Source organism: Mastigoproctus giganteus, chromosome 1 (assembly GCF_048544385.1).
Source record: "Mastigoproctus giganteus isolate SK-2022 chromosome 1, ASM4854438v1, whole genome shotgun sequence".
Lineage (NCBI taxonomy): Eukaryota > Metazoa > Arthropoda > Arachnida > Uropygi > Thelyphonidae > Mastigoproctus > Mastigoproctus giganteus.
The window spans coordinates 64940086-64961652 of NC_143575.1; the positions used below are offsets into that span (position 1 = coordinate 64940086).

The 21567-nt window shown below is 38.6% G+C and overlaps 1 protein-coding gene across 4 annotated transcripts in view; it reads left to right on the forward strand.

The window, feature by feature from the left end:
- The window catches only part of Vps13 (vacuolar protein sorting 13C), a 1645987-nt gene that overhangs the window by 1340924 nt on the left and 283496 nt on the right, over positions 1-21567 (forward strand). The gene's annotated exons all lie outside the window — the stretch shown is intronic.

Genomic DNA, 21567 nt, shown 5'->3' on the forward strand with positions numbered 1-21567 from the left:
GCAAGTCCGTTAACTCTTGAATATTATAATTAAATAAATCTATTCAAATAATATAACCTAGAAAGGAAAGTACCTTTCTTTAACCCCCACCCCCCTTTTTTTTAGTTAATACTAACCTTCTCTTTGCTTGGATCACTAAGTGGCACTGCTCTTGCCTCCATGTGATGGGGCTGGTAACCTGGGAGAAAAAGATAATCTCCCTGGGCCAAAAAGAGCACGTCATGAGTAAGTCAAACTCTGTCTTATCTGGGCTGCCAGACACACCCCGGACATCACAAAAGAAAGGTAGTTCTATTGCAGGAATTTCCAAATGCCAGAAAACTGACTCTGTGATCTATCCTACTCTAACTTTTCTGATCATGCATTCAACTGGTGAACATGCAATTGGTAAACTCTTACTGTTTAGAGTACAAAAGGAATTAGAAAAGAAAATAGAGCTGGAGCTCCAAAGTCTGTAAAAAGACTTAAGTTAGGAGATATTCTGATTGAGACCTCTGATGCTAAACATTCAGAGTGGCTCTTGAACATTAATCTCTTTGCTGGAATACCAGTAACTGTGACACCCCATAGATCACTGAACACCTCTAAAAGAGTGATCTCTGGCTGGGATTTACTAGATGTGCCCAAAAGGGAGTTGCTTGAAGAATTAAAGGAGTTATACAGGTCAAGAGAATTTCCACCAGAAAAGATGGAGTTCTGACTCCTGCACACAATCTCATTTTCACCTTTAAAACACCACATCGCCCAGCATCCATTAAGGCCGGATATCTGGTCTGCAACATCAGACTGTATATTCCAAACCCACTACTGTGTTTCCGATGTCAGAAGTATGGACATTCCCAGACAGCTTGCTGGGGAACCCCTGCTTGTGCAAAGTGCTGGTCAGTTGAACACAACTGCAAAGCCTGTACTGCACACCAACCAGTATGCCCAAACTGCAAAAAAGATCATCCCGTTTACGTTTGAACATGCAGTCTCTGGAAAACTGAGAAACTTATTCAGAAACATAACGCCAATCATAATGTGCCCTATCAAGAGGCAAAGTGAATCATCTCACCACCAACTCTTGCAAATAGATTTACGTATGCCCAAATCATCAAAAAATTTCAATCAACCGCATAGCAAACTGAACTAACAGTACTCCCAAAAGAGTCCTTCTCAAACTACGTAAAATCACTGTACAGTGCAACTCAAACTCAGGCAGTCAATACGCCAATTGAAAATCTCCACTCCCCAGACTAAGGACACAAAGAAAAACAAATTGTAACTTCTTGTCACCAACAGGAAATGAATACTAAGGAAAAATCCACAGATAGCCCTGTCCTGCAAATTTTTGTTGAAGATGACATGGACACAGAAAAGCCTTACTTTCCAAAGAAAGATAAAAACAAGAGTGAAAAACAGAGAACCTCAGCACCATGAAAATGTTCGGAAAGTCTAACAAGAGATAAACAATGAACACAGTCATTCAGTGGAATTGTTGTGATTTCATGCTAACATTAATGACCTATACGACCTTACCTCTAAATACACACCAATTTGTCTCTGCCTCCAAGAGATGTATTTCAAACCTCACGACACACCAAAACTATCTTATTACAATATCTTTAGAAAAGATAGAGCCGATCAAAATACTGCACATGGTGGTGTAGCTGTTTTAACAAACCCACATGGTCCTGTCAAGCAGGTCTTACTGAAGTCTCCCCTCAAGGCAATAGCAGTCCATGTAGTTGCTGACATCCATATTACAGTCTGCTCCTTATACTTTCCACCAAGCTATTCCATCCAACAAAATGACCTAAACAACCTCATAGCTGAACTCCCCACACCTTTCCTCATTCTGGGAAACTTAAATAGCCATCACACACTATGGGGTAACAATATCGATCAAAGAGGAAAACTAATTGACAATGTTTAGAAGATAACAGCCTTCTTCTAAATGATGGGTCACCTACTTATGTTCACCGTCCTTCCAGAACAAATACTGCATTAGACTTGTCTATCTGTTCAGTAACTTTGTATCCTACTCTAAAGTGGACGATAAGCATTGATCCCCTGCATAGTGATCATTTTCACATAACAATTGAATTACTGAATAAGCCTTCTTATCATCTTACTAAACTGGACCCTGAAATTATCCAAAAATCCCCAAATTAGGAAGCAGTTGAATATGTCACAAAAACTATATTACATGCAGCAGAAAAAGCTATACTAAAATCCTCTTCAAACTTACTGGTACACCCAAAAATCTGGTGGAGTGACGAATGCCGTGCAGCAAAAAAAAAAAGACCAATTTAAAGCTTGGAATACTTTTCAGCGCAATCCAACTACAGCTAATTTCATTCAATATAAATGCACTAGAGCAAGAACGAGGTATGTTAGACGTAGTAATAAAAAGGCCACTTGGATCTGCTTCACTTCAACCATCAATCAAGCAACTCCCACACACACAAAATTTGAAAAACAATCAGAAAAATGAGTGGTAAATATCAAATGACACCTCTGCCTATCATGAAATGGAGAGGGCAGAACATTGCTGACCTACCCTAATTGCCAATATACTAGGAGAAACTTTTGCCAAAACATCAGCAACAGAAAGTTACATACCAACCTTCAAAAGATTCAAAGCAAATTCAGAAAAACAAAAGTTAAACTTTTCTTCAAAAGCAGAAGAACAATACAATTTACCATCCACGAACTACATAGAGCCTGGTCACCATCTAGGCATAGATGGTGATAAAGCGCTGTAGGACCAGATAATATCCATTATTCGATGGTACAGGAACTAAGTGCTGAATCATTGCAGTCACTTCTTGATCTGTTCAGTAGACTCTACCTGGAGATGTATTCCCTAAACACCAGATAAGGACCCAACAAATCCCACTTACTGTAGATCTATTGCCTTGACCAGTTGCCTTTGCAGAATTCTCAAAAAGATGGTGAACAAAAAAGATGATTGAAAATTTCAATCTCCTCCATTCTGCACAATTCAGCATTTGACAAAAAGATTAACACTATTCTCTTATTCTCTAGTTAGACTAGAGAATTCCATTCAGAATGCATTCCTGAGATCGGAACACCATGTAATGGTGCTCTGATCAAAGTCCTTGCATCAGTAAGGACTTTGATTCCACTTGGAAGTATGGAATACTCTGCCAATTACATCGCCATGGACTTCGGGGTCATCTACCGATTTTCATACGGAACTTCCTATACAAGCAAGCATTCCAAGTTCAATTTAAAACTTCGCTGTCCCAACTATTTTTTCAAGAAGGAGTTCCACGGGGCTCTGTACTCAGTGGTACACTCTTTATAATTGCAATGAACACTAAACACCGTTGCTGAACAACTTCTAAACGCTATCTATAAGGCACTGTTTGTAAATGATTTTAATATTTCTTGTCGTGTGAAAAACATGAATACTGTTGAGAGACAGTTACAAGGGACAATAAATATGATCAGTACATGGGCACAAACCAGTGGTTTTCAACTTTGTCCTGAAAAAATGTTGTGCATCCATTTTTGCCAATAGCGTAAACTGCAGCCACATCCGGAACTACAACTGAATGGACAACCAATAGCAGTTCAACCCAACATACGATTCTTAGGAATCACCTTAGATCATAAACTTACTTTCCTGGAACATATTAAAAGAGTAAGAACATCCTGCGAACAAAAACTAAATATCATCCGAGTTCTCTCAGTAACAAAGTGGGGAGTTCATTGTCTTACCTTACCTTACGGCTATACAGAACTTTAATAAGATTAAAACTTGATTATGGAGCACCAATGTATGGCTCAGCTAGACCTAGTGTCCTTTGCTGGCTTGATTCTCTCCATCATAGTGCAATATGCATTGCTCTAGGAGCATATCGCATGTCTCCAATACATAGTGTGTACACTGAAGCTCATGAACCCCCCCCCCCTCTCTCTCTCTATCAGAAGGCAACAACTTATATTATGCTATGCATATAAAATTCGATCTATACCTGAACACTCAAACTGGGAAATACTTTTCATCCCCCAACATAGCAGGTTATACCAAAACTGCCCTACTGCTAACCGACCATTAGATATAAGAATAAGACATCTTCTAGAAGAACTTAATCTGACTTTTTTATAATATCGCAAATACCCCTCCACTACTTCTTGCTCCATGGATAATTACTCCACCTTCATGTGATTTATACCTTTATAAATGGAATAAATCTGCACTACATAAAGAAAAATTCTTGTAACTGTACCATGCAGTAGTGGAGCAGTTTCCAAACTTCGTTGTAGTTCATACAGATGGACAAAGAATAATGCCTGCATGGGAATCACCGCAGTTTTTCCGAACATCACATTGGCCTACCGACTGCCACATGAGTTCAGTATATTTTCCGCCGAACTAATGGCAATTTGGGTTGCACTGAAGTATATTGAGTCCTCCAATATTGAAAACAGTATAATTTTCTCTGATTCTCTAAGTGCACTTCAAGCCCTGGAAAACACCATGAACATCATCTACCCAGTCATGAAAGAAATAACAAACTCTTTATATACCTTATCTGAGCTTGGAAGGACTATACTTCTGTTGGGTCCCAGGACATATGCCAATTTCAGGAAATGAATTAGCAGACAATGCCACAAAAGTGACTGACTTACCACCCGATGACCAGTGGAAAGTTCCACATCAAGATTATAGATGAATAATACAGGAAATATGCATGTACCAGTGACAATTAACATGCAAAACCAACTTAAAAATAAGCTTTGAAGTATGAAGCCAAATCTTGGGCAGTGGCCTTCAAGCTTTAGTCCATTTTGACAACAGGATGTAATACTAGCTCATCTGCAAATAGTTCACACTAATATTATTCATGGTTATCTTTTAAGAGAGGAAATTCACCCTCAGTGTCATCACTGTGAAACAATGCTTTCAGTGAAGCATATCTTTGTGGAATTCACAAAATTGGCAATTGAATGCCAGAATCCCTTCACTCCAGCCACAACAAAAGATCCACTAACACTTACTTCACTTTTAGGCAGTAAAACAAATGTCTCAAAGATTTTTACCTTTCTCAAAGTGATCAATGTATACAACTTCCTATAGCTAGTCAAAAACCAGTTTTCTGGCTCTCGATCTGTAAATAAATAGCATATATACTATCATAGGTATGGTACACTATGGCCATAGATGCCGATGCACCTAAAAAATTCCCAAACAAACAAACCACCGTAAGTGTCCCTTTCTTGGATATTGGAGGGATGGTACCCACATTCCTCATTATCTCCAGATAAAATAATGTCTAAAATCTGTTTATAGGGTAAAATAGGACTCATCAGAGAACAGAACCGTACCATTTGTCGGGGCTCCAAGTTTAATTCATGGCACCAGTTTTGACGAGCCCTGCTCTGGTTTGGGGTTAATGGGATTTTTATTTATTTATTTGTACTTTGTTGCAGCCTTCAGGGTATCCCCTATATGCCAAAGGGGCTAATGGGATACAAAACACTGGCTTCCCTGCATAGAGTTCACTTGAGTTGAACCTTCTTAACATCGATTGATTGGAAATTTTTTCACCCATGGCCACAGCAACCTCAAGAGACAGTTGATGACAGGACATTGTAAGGTTCCGTCTTGCTGTTAAAGCCAGATAGCAGTCTGTTCTGGTTGGCCTAGCCCTCGGGCGACCTTCGCCAACTCTCCTTGTAATGGTTCCTGTCTCCTGAAATTGCTTCCATAGTGCCGAGACAATATTGCATGACACATGATTTCCAGTTGTCCAATGGCCCACCATCTCAAAGAATCACCTAAACGATGATCACTTGCCATCTTGACTACTGAATGTGTGGCTATCCCACTGAGCATGCCAGTAAACGGGAATTAAGTGATGTGGTCGCAACCCGTGTTTTTATAGGCACAAGTAATTTGCATAATGTGTGGATCTGTGAGGTGGTAGATTGATTTCTGTTGGATACTTGGAATTTGCATGCCAGGATGCCTGTTATATCAAATATTCAACTTCAGTGACACTGTTCACAATAAAATATTTGTGAAAAACATTTTGTTCTGTTAATTTTGTCAAACAGTGTGCCTTACAAGTTATCCCTTTCAAAATAATTGCCTTGGACTTGCACACACATTGTTCTGAAAGTAATCTTCTCTAAGCCCTTTTAACACTTTGTTCATTTTTTCTGAATGTCTTCAGTGCACTGAAAATGGGTTCCCTTAAATACACTTTTCAGTTTATGTAACAGAAAAAAGTCACAAGTTGCTATGTCTGGTGAGTAGGATGCATTTTTATACCCACACAGGGATTGGTTTTTTGGCCAGAAACTGGCAAACAGAGAGAGCATGTTTTTTTCTGAAGCATTGTCTTGATGGAGTATCCAGCCATCCTCCCATAGTTCAGGTCTCTTCCTTTGAATTTTTCAACACAGCCTCATCAGAACTTCAGTGTAGTATGTTTGACATCTGATTATGTGGGATGTATTCAGCCATAATAATTCCTAATATCTATGGAAATAAGAAGCGTGGTTTTTATTTTTGATTTTGGTCTAGGCTATTGTTTTGTCTTCCTCTGCATTTACTGTTCTTTTAGTTTCTGGTGTTTTGCTGGTACAGCAACTCCCAGATAAGGGTTGCCCTCCACAGAATGTTACATAAGTCAAATTTTACTAAGTCAGAATTTCCCCCATGCTCTTGCGGCACTCACAACAGTACTCGCTGAATTGATTGAATCAAAAAATAAATGTTCAACAAACATGTAAATTGAATTATTTATTGTATTTATTCAATTTTTTATCTCGTGCAGGAAAAATTACAAAAGCTTGCAATTTAAAAAATTTTCAAAATTATAAAATTACAAAAAAGAGAGGAGACAGGCATAATGTCAGTAAGTTTTACCTCGTGATAATCGTTGCCAGAAATGACATCTTCTGGTGATGAGTATGCTGCTGCAGAGGTTGAGGGCTGTGGATATTTAGAATGGGTTGGCTGTTCATAAAAAGTCATCCATTAAAAACATATTAATGGATGATTGGACAGTGGAAATTTTCTTTTCATTGTCAATTTCTTTATAGCAAGTAAGCATATCATTCACCCCTCTGTTAATTTTAAGAATCGTTCAATGTCACGATCTGTCTTCTCAAACCTCACTATTGCTGATGCAATTTCATGAAATGCCATTGCCATTTCTCTGTTGAGGAAGCGTCTCGACTCCTCATTTGGTTCACCCTAAGCTTCATCAGCATTTTCTTCTTTCACTATTGCTGCCCACAAGTCGATAAGTTCTTCATTAGATAATTCCTTCTCTTCTTCATCTATTAACTCCTCCACGTCTTTGGCAACAACCTCGAACTGAAGTAGCTCTGCAGCCTTTACAATCTTATCTGTAACCCCTTCATATGATTCATCTTTTTCAAACCCTTCGAAGCCTTTTACATGCTGTGGGCATATTTTATTCCATGTGGCATTTAAACCAGTAATTTCCAGTAAAATATTTTAAATATCTAGGATGTGATATAACGTATGATGTCGAGGAAGATATGAACCAGAAATTGGTAAAATTTCAAAATATATGTGGAACAATAAAAAACTCTGGCTAAGAAAACAAGGAAAGAAACACAACTGAAATTTTACAAAGTAATGACAATACCAACACTTCTTTATGGTTCTGAAACGTGGATATCAAAACAAAGAGACATTAATAGAATACAAGCTGCAGAAATGAAATTTTTAAGATATGTTAAAGGATGTACAAAATTAGATAAAATACCAAATGCAAATATTAGAAAGGAATTAAAGATTTACTCAAGTAATGAAAAAATTATACAATATAGACAAAGATGGAAAGAACATGTAGAAAGAATGAAAGATAATAGATTTCCTAAATTAGCTTACACATATAGAGCAAAAGGAAAAAGAGACAGAGGAAGACCAAGGAAATCATTGGCAGACCTCTTCGAGATCGGAACAGGCGGATTGCCTAATCCATGAAGAAAGATAAGATAAGTAATTTCTGCCTAGGCCTTATTAATGTTTAAGATGGCGTGGTAAACATTGTAAGACTTCCAAAAGTTTGTTAACGCAAAATTTTTATCATCGTCTACTGCAGACAATACCTGAGCAAATTAATAGTTGTGCGTAAATAGTATGCTTTTAAATTCGAAATAACATCCTGATCCATAGGTTGGATGAGTGAAGTGGTGTTTGATGGTAGAAATATGACTTTCACGTTTGAATAGAAATCATCTAGATGCGTACGATGCCCAACAGCATTATCTAATAGAAACAAAATCTTTGTCTTCACAATATTAATTTCAACCTCTGGAATGAAGCAGCATTGAAACCAATCCTCAGAGAGATATTGTTATCCATGCTCTCTGGTTCAATCGGAAATGTACGGGTAGGGTGGCTTTATCGATGCACTTAAATGCATGAGGATTTCTTGAATGGTACACAAGCAGTGGTTTTAATTTGTAATCGCCTGCTGCATTAGCCCCAAGCTAGAGCGTGGTTCTATCTTTTGAAGTCTTGAAACCTGGCATTGTCTTTTCCTCTTTGACAATGTATGTTTAAGATGTATGTTTGATCCGGATTTTTTTTCCAATACAGAGCCGTCTCGTCACCATTAAAAATTTGCTGCCTGTCTGCCTTCAGTAATTTTTTCCAACACATCACAAAATTTTTCTACAGCTGCAGAATCAGCACTGGCAACTTCACCGCATACTTTAATGTTTTGGAAACCAGCACAATGCTTGAACCTATTAAACCACTCGCTGCTTGCCACGAACTTTGCTTGGGGTTTGCCATACTTATCCTTAATATCTTCATAAATACTTGTTGCTTTTGCTTGAATGGTCATTAGACTCAGAGGCACACACTTCTGAATCTGATTTTCCATCCATATTATTAGCAGCTGTTCCATCTTCAATATAGCATCTGAATGCTGATTTGTGATCACTGTTGATCTTAAGTGCGTTGATCCTTTGGCATGTTCTTTTATACATGCACTGTCCTTTAAACTAGTATTCACTGTTGAAACAGCAAGACCTAATTTCCTTGCACCAAATGGCAAACTTTGTCCTGTCTCGTACTTCTTAATCATTTTCATCTTCATTTCTAAATCAATTTTGTTTCATTTCCTGGCACTGCCAGCACTTGCACTTTCTGTTGGTTGCTTTCCCTTCATCATTGTAATACATAAATAGGAATGAAGAGAAGGTTCTGAAAAATTTGTTTTTTATATGATTGAAGATTTCAGCATTTTACCATAATAATGTAAAAACCCACACAATTGCAGTTATCGGTATTATCACAAATGCAATAAGATCGAGTTCACTGCCCATTTATAATGCACTAACAGAAAAGCCCAATAAATCAGAAAGTGCAAATTGTTTTTATTGGTTTTTTTTTGGTCGTGACCTCCAGAAATGTGCTTTAGAAAAATATCACAAATGCGTTCAAAATTGATTCTTATAATAGGAACATATTATAACGATGAAAGAATAGTGCAATTTCCATTATAAATATTACCTCTTATAGAGATAAATAGCTTAGGAATATAGCAAAATTTTCAACTTCCAAGGACTTGGAATTACAAACAAAAAAAAAAAAAAAAAACACAATGTGTTATTGGGTTCACATTACAATATTTTCACAATACCTCCATTTATCCCTATAGATGCAAAATACATTTCCATATTTTTCCCAGTTTGCACTGGCTGGCAAAAACTTACATAAAGTTGAATTTGTGTAAATAGAGTATTGCGTAAGTCAGGCAGTTCCTGAATATGATGTTAAAATTTTTTTTGCATCCAGTTCCTTGGTCACTGCATCATAGTAACTTATCAGATTGGTTAAACTAGAGCACACCTTGACAAATCCATGCTGTGGTTGCAGTATAACTGCATGCCTGTCCTCCAAATGGTCTTGCATTAATTTACCAGTGATTCCATTATTTTTCCTGTAACAGACTCTAATCTAACAGGTCTGCAATTACTCTTGTTGCCTTTTGATCCCCCTTTATGAATTGGGTATACATGCACGCTTCTCCACTCCATACAGACCTCCCCCAAATCCAAAGATGCTCTCATAATTATGGCTAAGGGTTTGCTTACCTCCTTTGCTGCCTTACTTAATCCAGGGTGATTCAGAATGAATAGTAAATATTTTGAAGGTTATAGTATTGATTATTTTGAGTAAAATGTTCATATAAACGTGTCCAATTCTTAATGGTTATGGAGATACAGCTTTTTGAAAATGGCATGCACAAAGCCATTATGAGAGTTATTAAAGAACGATAAATAAATTTGTATTTATTGACATTTTGAATGATACAAAACACAAATAATTGACAAATTTTTTACAGTTCACAATAAATTTTCCAAAATTCCACTTTACAACTCTTGTGGTAATCTGATGTGTTGTTCTTCTGAGGTCATTTCTATATGAAGGCAGCAGTATCCAAAATGCGAGTGAGAAATTCGTCTCTTGTATTCACCTTTTCTTTGTATACTGCTTTGTATGCGCTTTTTATCCTCACAAACAAAAATCTAACGGAGTGAGGTCCAAAGACTTTTATGGCCAATGAATGGGACCACTGTGGCTGATCCATTGTTCAGGGAAAACTTCAATTTAGATATTCTATCACCAGACGATATAATGTGCAGTAGTTACATCATGCTGAAAGTACTTACCAATCCTTGTAGCCAATGGAACATCCTCCAATAGTAATGGAAGTTCTTTTGCAGAAATTCTAGGTAAATGGGCCCTATAAGACGATTTTGTAACATAACAGGTCCAATCAACTAACTGGCAATGATACCGCACCACAGATTTACAAAGAAGCGATATTAAGAATTTGTTTCTACAGTGACATGCAGATTTTTGTCTGACCACCTATGAGATTTACAGATGTTGTTATTTGTTTTTTTTTTTAGGAGCATTAGCAACTAAGGTCATATTGCTCCGGGGATATGTGGCGATCATTCCCTGACCTTTCCGCAACCTCCGTATTTGGTGGTCATGGGCTCGAACCCTGGTCTAATCAAGAAGCGTGTGCTACGCACTGCTGCTCTTGTCCACCTGGCTCCGGAGGTGCCATACAGGTGTTGTTGATACTGTCACGGGTTAAAGTAGCTTCATCGCTGAACTGCATTAATGGAATTAATCAGCGATTAGCATTTACTCACCAACAAAATTCCAATCGCTTGACGCTGTCTCCTGGTTGAAAGTGTTGCACCCACTGTATGTGAAATGGATACAAGCCGTGCTCAGATAATCTTCGCCATACTTTTGTCTGTGGAATGTCAATATGCATTGAAATTCTTCGTCTGCTAATAGTATGACTACGTTCTACCAACTGAAGAATGTGTTCTATTTCATCCAAATTTTGTTCATTTGCCTTGAGGTTGTTGCAGATATTCTCTCAGATTAGTCAGACGAGCTGTGCTTGCTACCTGGGAGTCTAAAATGCTGATGGCACTGATATTCGGGTGACACTTAAGTCAAGTAGACCCAGTTTCGGAGAAGTCCGGACGGTCTGTGACAGCCAAATCAGCTTGCACCTTCACGATGACGGGACTGTTAGTAATCCTGGGTATAGCCCCCATGCACAAGCACACTGTGGGAGACTTCCCAGGTGTGAACCAACTTAAGCAGGGGTCGAGGTGTGGAGTACACACCACACAGAGCAATGCTGTCCCCCTGTGTTACCAGGCAATACTAGGTGTTACATGACTCTCATTAAACTGTTCAATACCACCACTTTGCTTATTGGAGGCTTGAAGTGGTGGAACGCATGTTTAGTTTCCAGAGCTAAGTTGAGGTCAACCCTTCCCCATCTCTTCCATCATGCAGTATGACTGATGTCTTTTGAGGTTATGATGAACACCATGGCATGATCCAAACTTCCTTACATTTCAAGGATACAACTCTAAAATGATGTTCGCAGTCCGGCCATTAGTTAGTACACTGGACTGAACCTATTGGTAACTCTCTAGGAAGCTTCCAGATCAGCTAGTGTATAATCTTGCTACCTCTACTCTGCCAGATAATGACTGGAGGAGGCCGAGTAGTGTATATGCGGGAGGGCCTTGTCTGTGCCACATTATGTCAAGGATTTGGGTATTTTCTTACTATGTGTACACCATATCCGAAAATTTCATTACTTCTTACAGCATGTACCCCACCCCCCCACCTTTGCTTACTATTGAATACACCTTGAATTATCAAACTAATAGAGTAAGCTTATCTGCGAAAAGATCGAAACTTCCCAAACACATCCTAGTTCATTTCACAAATATACATGGTCTCAGTTCTAATCTCAACGATGTCCATTTACATTTACATTCTGCCAAGCTCCATGTACTTTTTCTGACAGAATCTCAATTATCAGTTGATTCCACCACTGCTCATCTCTTTTGCCCAAATTATTCGCTGTATGATTCCTTTCACCTCAAAGGTGGTACTTGTGTATATTCCGTTCCAATATTCCGTTCTCCCAACTCCACTCAAGTTGCAAAGAAAGGAATTATTTGGATTCCTCTCTTTGCAATTTGACTTTCTCCAGTCCAACTATCCTAACAGTGAGGTAATTTTCCTTTTTGATTTTAATGTTTATAACTGATTGGCTCCCGTTTTCTAGTCACACAGACCCAGCTGATAGAGATGCTGAGGCTTTTGCAATTACTAATGACCTCGCACATATTGTTTATTTACCTAGCAGAATACCAGACAATCCTAACCACAGCCTTTTTCTCACAAACAACCCTTCTGAGTACACAGTCAAAGTAAGTGGTTCTGTAGGTACCTTAGATCACAACTTAGTGATTTTCTCTTTTCCAGTGAGCCTTTACCTTGTGGCTATTCTCAACCTCGTGTTGTTTAGCATTACAAGAATGCAAAATGGGATGACCTGCACGATTTCTTTTCTTCTTTTCCTTGGTCAGATTACTGTTTCAAATCTTCTGATGTTATTTGCTCAGATTGTGTCAGTGAAACTATTCTTGTAGGAATGGAATCCTTTATTCCACATTTCACCTTAAAATCTCGTCCTTTATCTAAACCATGTTTTTCCAATAAATATGCTAATGCTGTCCAAGAAGAACATTGAATATCATAATTGGCTTCTTTCCAATTCTTCAGTTTCATTTTCTGCCTACACCAAAGCTCACAACAATTGTAAAGCAGTTATTAATCAGTCCAAGCTAGATTTTGAACAGTCTAAGAGTAGAAAACTTGCTTCTTGCCATAATGGTAGCCGAGCATTCTGGTCTCTTGCCAAAGCTATTGGCCGCAACTTTTGCTCATCTCTGCACCCACCTCTGTCAAAACCAAATGGTTCTATCGTAACTTCAGCCAAGGATAGAGCTGATCTGCTAGCATCCCATTTTATTTCAAACTCATGTATTAATAATCTTAGTAAAACACCTTCCACCATTCTCAACATGCTCCATTTAATTCCTCCTCTGGTCTTTCATCAAATGGATGTCAGAAGGATTTTGATGAATTTTGATGTTAACCAAGGTCCAGGTCATGATGGTATTTGTCCACCTTTTCACAAACCCCTACTCCTGAACTTCCTGTTCTTTGCCACATTTTTTCACTTTCTTATTCGAAAGGTGTTTTTCCTTCTGCTTGGAAATTTTCTCATATGCAGCCAGCTACTAAAAAAGACAACAAATCCCTCCCATCCAATTATTATCCCATTACAATTACTCCTCTTCTTTCTAAAGTAATGGAGAAATCAATTAGCTGCCAAGTCTTTACCTAGAAATCTTCCATCTGATCCGCATTGCCAGTATGGATTCCGTCAATGTTGATGCACTCATGATATTCTGGCTGATGTTACCCAGTTATAGAAAAGTTCGGCAAAACACAAGCAGTTGCTTTTGACATCTCAAAGGCTTTCGATCGTGTCTGGCATAAAGGTCTTCTAAACAAGCTTCCATCTTATGGTTTTTCAACTAATTTTTGCAATTGGTTATCCAGTTTTCTTTGTGACTGCTCACTGAGGGTAATGGTCAATAGCTCTCTGTCTTTTAACTTCTCCACTAATGCTTGTGTCACCCAAGGTTCAGTTCTTTCTCCACACTCTTTTCCTGTTGTATATTAATGACATTCTTCCGTTGACTGGAAACCTTATGCATTGCTTTATTGATGATAGCACATTGCATTCCACCTTCCAGTTTGAGAAACCTTGCCCTGCTCAATTAGCTTCAACTTCTTGAATATTCCCTACCAACTCCTTAAATGCCAATCTCCAGGTAATTCTTGAGTGGGGCAAAGACAACTTAGTTGATTTCAACCATTCTGAAACTCCGTCCTCTCTTGTATCTCACAAAAAGGATTCTTCTGCTCCTATGCTTATCTTTGGTGACACTTAAATTTCTAGGCAAGATGATATATCTCTTTTGGGGATTACCCTAACTTCTAATCTCTCTCTCTCTCTTGGCACAAGCACATTAAAAATATTGCTTCCTCTACATCTAAAAAACTTGGTTTTCTCTTTTGGCCTCGGCGTTAATTTTCTTCCGAACAGCTGTTCACTCTGTACAAAGTATAAATCCTCCCAACCATGGAATATTGTTCCCATATCTGGGACTGTGCCTCCAAAACCTCTCTCAGGCTTCTAGATTCCATTCGGAAGCAGGCAGTTATGTTAATTAATAAATCATCTCTAACAGAGTCTCTCCACTCTCTGTCTCATAGATGTACTGTTTCTGCTGCATTCCTTTTCTACAGATAGTTCCAAGGGCACTGTTCTTCTGAATTGGCTTCTATATTCCCCTCTCTCTTTCAAATTACAGTCTAACTACAGAAGTTCAAACCTAATGTCAACAAATATCTTCTTTCGTCTTCTCAACCTTCAACCCATGCATGGTACTAAGTACTGTAGATTCTAATACTTCTTGTGCTTGGGGTTTCATAAAAAAAAAAATAATAATAATAAAATAAAATAAATAAATAAATAATTTGCAAGTTCAGAAGAAATATGAGTGCTGGGAACTGTACCAGTCTCACACAGTTCGGTGTAAACACTAGTAAATGCTCCTGAATCCAGTATTCTGCAGTTGGGGAAAAACTGAGATTTTCTTTATAAGCAGCAGTAGCACTTCCACCACAAAAACTGTAGCCAAATACCATATCGGCATGTTCGGCATGTGTGAAGATTCAGCATGTTTTTCAGCCTGGTCTATACTTGTTAACAGGATAGACTCCTTCTACAGGGATGGGATACACTTAAATAGAAAGGGTGCAAGAATATTTGCTGATGCTATCGAGGCAGTGTTAGGTGGGTTGGAAAACTGCTAGCTTGGGGGATACAAGGACTAATAGATTAACAGTAGCCACTGGCAGAGGTGAAAGTGATTCTTGTACTGCTTCTATTGGAATGAGCAGCAGCCTGGAAAATAAGATGCAGGATATTTCAGAGACTGCTGGGAGTCATTGCGGTACAAGTAAACACATGGGTTGTGTTAGGGTAGCTAAGAATAGGAACAGGTGCATGTATACTTGCGTGTACACCAATGCTAGGAGTTTGGTAAATAAATTTGATGAATTTGAGGTATTGCTCAAAACATCAAAGGCAGATATTATTGGGATATCAGAGATGTGGCGTCACATAGATATAAGGAATGCAGAACTGGAATTTGGGGAGTACAATGTGTTCAGAAAGGATAGACAGATAGGAAGGGAGGAGGGGGTTATGCTATTAGTTAAGAAACACATAAAATCCAAGGAAGTGAAGCCAGTCGACATCGCTGGACAGTGCAGTGTCATGTCAGTTTGGTGTGACATAAGCATTGGGAGATCATGATGGTCTGAGAGAGTATTTAAATTCTATACAGTGGGACCAACTGATGATGTTACCAACGGCAAATTCAAAATGGGAAGCATTCAAAGAACTTATCTTGGAAGCTACTAGGCTTTACATACCAACTAAGAAATATTGTTCAAGGTTAGGCTTAAATGGATGTCAGATGAACTAATGAGACATATGGCAGAGAAGAAAAATGCATGGGATATATATAAATTAACATGTGACACAGAAGCCTATGATAGATATGGGGTCCGGAAAATTTACCGCCGCGTTAGTTTATCGCATTTTACCATCTAGAAGCAATGAGGTGTGTTTGGTCAAATCATAAAAAGTTATTTTTTATTTAAGTTTCTGCTTTAAGATATGATTAGCATATTTTTGGAATTCTATGAACTATGAGAGAATACTACGGAAATAAAAAAAAAAAAAAACGCATGTATGGAAATATGTAATTTAATTGGTAGATTATGTATTTTAATAGTTACATGTATCACAAAAATAGTAAAAAATCCATTATTTGAACAATATAACAATTGGTTAATTTTAAACTAAACTAATTATAACATTATAATTAATGTTATAATTTCATAGTACACTGCAAAAATTCAAAATCAATGTTTATGCAATCTTCAGAAGCAATCATGTTGGGATAATTAATTACTAAGAAACTGTAATATTTACAACACAGTATGTAAATTATTAATAAGAAATATTATGCACTATACCTCTTAGATAATCAACAATATCACCCGGTTGATCGTATGCACTAACAAGCCTTTTAATTCGTTTATCACATTCACTATACTTCTTTTTTTTTGTTGCCCGCATCACTTCCACTTAAATATTGTTCAATCCTCATTTCGTTAATACTTTTTTCTTTTTTAATGCAATCGATAAATTTCCAAATGTTGGGATGATAAGCAGCGACTTGTTCCTTAAATCCTCTATGCCAACCTTCAACAGAATTATTTGTTCTTGGTAATCCTTCAAGAACAACCTGGCGTACGTTCCACATTTCATGGGAATACTTTGGTGGTCGACGAAGATATCGTCTGGTTGGGCGTCCAATCCATGTATCCTCAAACTAATCAACAACTTCTTGCGATTCTGGAGGAAAAACACCATTTTCACACAAATGTTTAAAAACGACCGTCACAACAAATGCAATTGCTGCCAAAATTCGCATATTTCAAGCAAAATTAGCATCAGTTTCATAACGTTGTTTCAATCCACTATTTGGAATGGAACGAAAAATACATTGTGGAAAGTGGAAAAAATAATCCTGTTGCGAAGCATCAGGAAAAACTCTTCTGCAAGCTTTCATCATCGCCGTCTCAAAATCTATAGTTATTGATTGCGGGGACATAGCCAGTTCCAATACTTTCAGCTACTGTAGTATAGATACATACGTTTCCTCAGACTTGTTAGGCAATAATGCATAAACTAATGGAAGCGATATTTTGTCCTTGAATCCATGTATCATATACAGCTGATAAAAAAGTAAGGGAACAGTTTTGAAAGTCCCATCGGCATACCAGTGTTCACTTCATGCTAACAACTGCAAATTTCTTTTCGTACTGAAAATTAACATACGATTGTCCTCGGGTCCAGAATCAAATTGTATAAACAGTTCTCCATTGCATGATGTTTTATATTCTTCTGTAAAAACTGTCTCTATGATACGTTGGAAGAACTGAGCTGTCAAAATTTCAATTCCTTATATTTCGGATCGTTCATGTCATTATATCTACACTTGGAAGCTTAGGGACTGCTGCTTGGCTACAGATTCTCAAAACATTTGAAATAATACTATGAGGCATATTATTTGTTGTTTCTGCATAAGTTCGAATGGTATTAAGAAGTTGTGCTGCCTCAACTCCTGCTGCGTCTCCACAATGATTGTGCTCCTTCCATGTTTTAACGATGGTGTTATCTACCGTAGTAACTCGAGCGGCACATTTGGTTTTTCTGTAATTTTGACACTTCCAATGAATTTTTGTTTCATTTTTCCTGTCTTTATAAAAATGTCCACTAAAGCACAATTTCGGATTTCCTTTTTCTGATTTCAAAAATTGCACAGATATGATGCGTTCACAAGCAAGGACGCTACTGATGCTATGCTGCTGCAACAAGATCTAGAAAGGTTGAATAGAATATTGAAGATTTAGAATATTGACAAATGTAAAGTACTACATATGGGAAACAGCAACCCCAGAGCAACGTATCAACTCTGTGGTATTACACTGACAGTGGTAGAGAATGAAAAGGACCTGGGGGTAATTGTGCAGGCAGATATGAAGTTCTCTGAGCAGTGCAGACAGTCTGCAAGGGTAGCTCGTGATGTCTTGTCAATGATGTACATGAATGAATTTTTCTAGGCAAGGATAAGGAGGTCATTATTCCCTTGTATAAGGCAATGGTCAGGCCACACTTTGAGTACTGTATGCAGGTCTGAAGGCCTCATTTCAAGAAGGATGTAGAGCTGCTGGAACTAATACAGAGAAGGGCAACAAGATTAGTGAATGGAACAAAGGGTTGCTCTTACGAAGAAAGGCTTAAGTTTTGCAAATTACAGTGTCTGGAGACTAGGCACCGGCAAGGTGATTTGATGCAGGTGTACAAAGCCTTGAATGATTTCAGCATGCTCAATGCCGATGGGACTCTTCCTCTTGCTCAGAATAATCACATGAGAGGCATAAATTCAAATTGAAGAAAGACAGATGTAGGATAGATGTGCGGAAATTTGCCTTTAGCCAGCAGGTTGGTGGAACAGACTTCCATCCCTTGTTGTGGAAGTTGATAGCCTAAATAAATTTAAGGCTCAGCTGGGTAGGTATTTCGAACGAACAGAGGGGTGAAATGGAAGTGTGTTTTTTTTTTTTTTTTTTTTTTGTTTTTTTTTTGGCTGATTCTGCATAAACTTGCTTTCTTGCATATATGCATCTACTAAGGCTAATGCCCAGCATTCACAACACTTTGAACACCAAACCGTCAGATTATACACTGAGTGATCACTGAATTATGATCACCTACCTAATACTTTGTAGATCCTCCTTTTGCCCTCTGTACAGCAGCTATTGGATGTGGCATTGATTCAAAAAGATGTCAGAAGGCATTCAGGAGGTATGGCCAACCAAGCTGTGTGTGTAATGCAGTCAGGTATGGAGGTGATTGTGGTGTCCAGGTGCCTCATATCTCTTTCCATAGTGTCCCACAAGTGCTCTCTGCAATTGATATCGGGGGGAGTTTGCAGGCCAATCGATATGCTGGAAGCCAGAACTGTGTCCTCAAACCATTCCTGCACAACAAGTTCCCGCTGGCTCGGTGCATTATCATCTTACAAGACACCATCGCCATTTGGGAAAAAGTGTAACATAGTGGGGTGTACACAGTCAGCAAGCAGTTGACGATAGCGGAGACCACTGATATGTTGTTCCACATGCACCAGGGGTCCAGGTTCCTGCCAGTGAAACATGCCCCACACCATACAACCGCCTCCACCGGCCTGCATTTTCGATATCATACATGATGGATCAAGAGCCTCATGTTGTGGATGCCAAATCCGTATATGACCATCCACGGTGTGGAGTAAATAACGTGACTCATCCGACCAGCACACCTTCCTCTCTTCTAAAGTCCAACTTGAATGCTCTTTGCACCAGGCAAGTCTTTTACGCCGATGAACCTTGGTTAGGAGAGGATGCCGTAGGGGTCATCTGCTGGTATAGCCTGTGTAGCAGCGTAGTTAGGATGTACATGTGTTGCAATGTAGTTAGAATGTACATGTGTTGCAATGTAGTTAGAACGTACACATGTTGCAACGTAGTTAGAACGTACACATGTTGCAACATACAAGTGCCCTAGTATCATCACTGCATGTACTTTGGCCACCAGGTTCCTTGTTGCTAACTGACCTGCAGTACAATTCGTTTATACACTGAGTGATCACTGAATTATGACCATCTACCTAATACTCGTAGGTCCTCCTTTTGCACTCAGTACAGCAGCTATTCGACGTGGCATTGGTTCAACAAGATGTCGGAAGCATTCAGGAAGTATAGCCAACCAAGCGGTGTGTAATGTGGTCAGCAATGCAGGTATGGAGGTGATTCGTGTATCCAGACGCCTGATATGCCTTTCCATATATCTGGGGAGTTTGGAGGCCAATCGATATGCTGGAAGCCACAACTGTGTTCCTCAAACCATTTCTGCACAACAAGTGCCAATAGCTCGGTGCATTGTCATCTTGCAAGACACCATTCAGGAAAAAGTGTAACATAACTGGCTGTACACAGTCAGCAAGCAGTTGACGATAGCGGAGACCACTGATATGTTGTTCCACATGCACCAGGAGTTCAAGTTCCTGCCAGTGAAACATGCCCCACACCATACAACTGCCTCCACAGGCCTGTACTTTTGATACCATGCATGATGGATCAAGAGTCATGTTGTGGATGCCAAACCCATACACGACCATCCACGGCGTTGAGTAAATAACATGTCTCATCTGACCAGCACACCTTCTTCCAGTCTTCTAATGTCCAACTTGCATGCTCTTTGCACCAGGAGAATGTAGGGGTTGTCTACTGGTATAGCCCATATGTGTGAGCGTGCAACGCATGAATATTGTTCTGGGTTGGCCCATGTTGTATTATGTAGTCAGCTCCTCAACAGTGGTGCACCTGTACGGGTCGTCGCTGACCTTTGCAGTTTTGCCATCAGGTTGTTGTTTTACCATTTTGATGCTGATCCTGGTATACTTTAACTACGGTGGGTCTCGAACACCCCACCATTTCAGCCATTTGGGAAATTGAGCCAGCAGCTTTTCAAGCACACACAATCTGTCCTTTATAAAAGTCCTATAAATCCTTCCATTTACCATCACGCTAGGAATTTTACTACCTATTGAACCACTGACAGCTTATCTATGCTAACTGTACACTCTCGTACCTCACGTGGTCAACAGGTCGCATTCAGTTTTCATAGGGGTGGTTATAATTCAATGATCACTCATTGTTTCTGATTCAGGCACTGTACACACTTGTTTCAAACAGCTGTATCTCCATATCCATTGAGAATTGGATACATGTTTATATGAACTTTTTTACTCAGAATAATCAATACTAAAACCTCCCAAAATATTTACTATTTTCCTGTATCATCCTGTATAACTGGAGAGTTACATTCACCCCAGTTGCCTTTTTTATTTCCATCCTCAACAGTTTCTCCTCCACTTTTCTTTCAGTTCTCACAAGATCATTTAGCTCCTTGTCAGACTTTCATAAACTTTTGACATCCCCTGCCCTAAAAAATGTGTGAATTAGATGCAAAATACCTATTCAATTTGTCTGCAACCTGAGCAGGGTTATCAACAGTTAACCCATGAATATCAAATGGCCCAATGTGATCCAGTTGTGATGATTTTATGGAAGTGGTTCTAGCACCATCAGCACAACTGTGCTTCATGATATAAAATCAAGATTGCATATGCATGGTTTAAACAAAATAACATCATAGCATTACTGTAGCCAACATAGTGCCCTAGCCCTCAACCTATTGTGTTTGCAGTTTCATTAATAAAAAACTGTATCAGTGAACATCTTTGGAATGTTCTGTGTTAGAGATTCTTGATTTCTTCAAATAGAGCTCTAAATACTTTAAATTAGTAGAAAGTCTATTTCAAGACATTAAAGCAGTCATTCCAGATAAATGGTTTAATTTCTTTTAATAAATTCATGTTTTGTTTATAAGAACA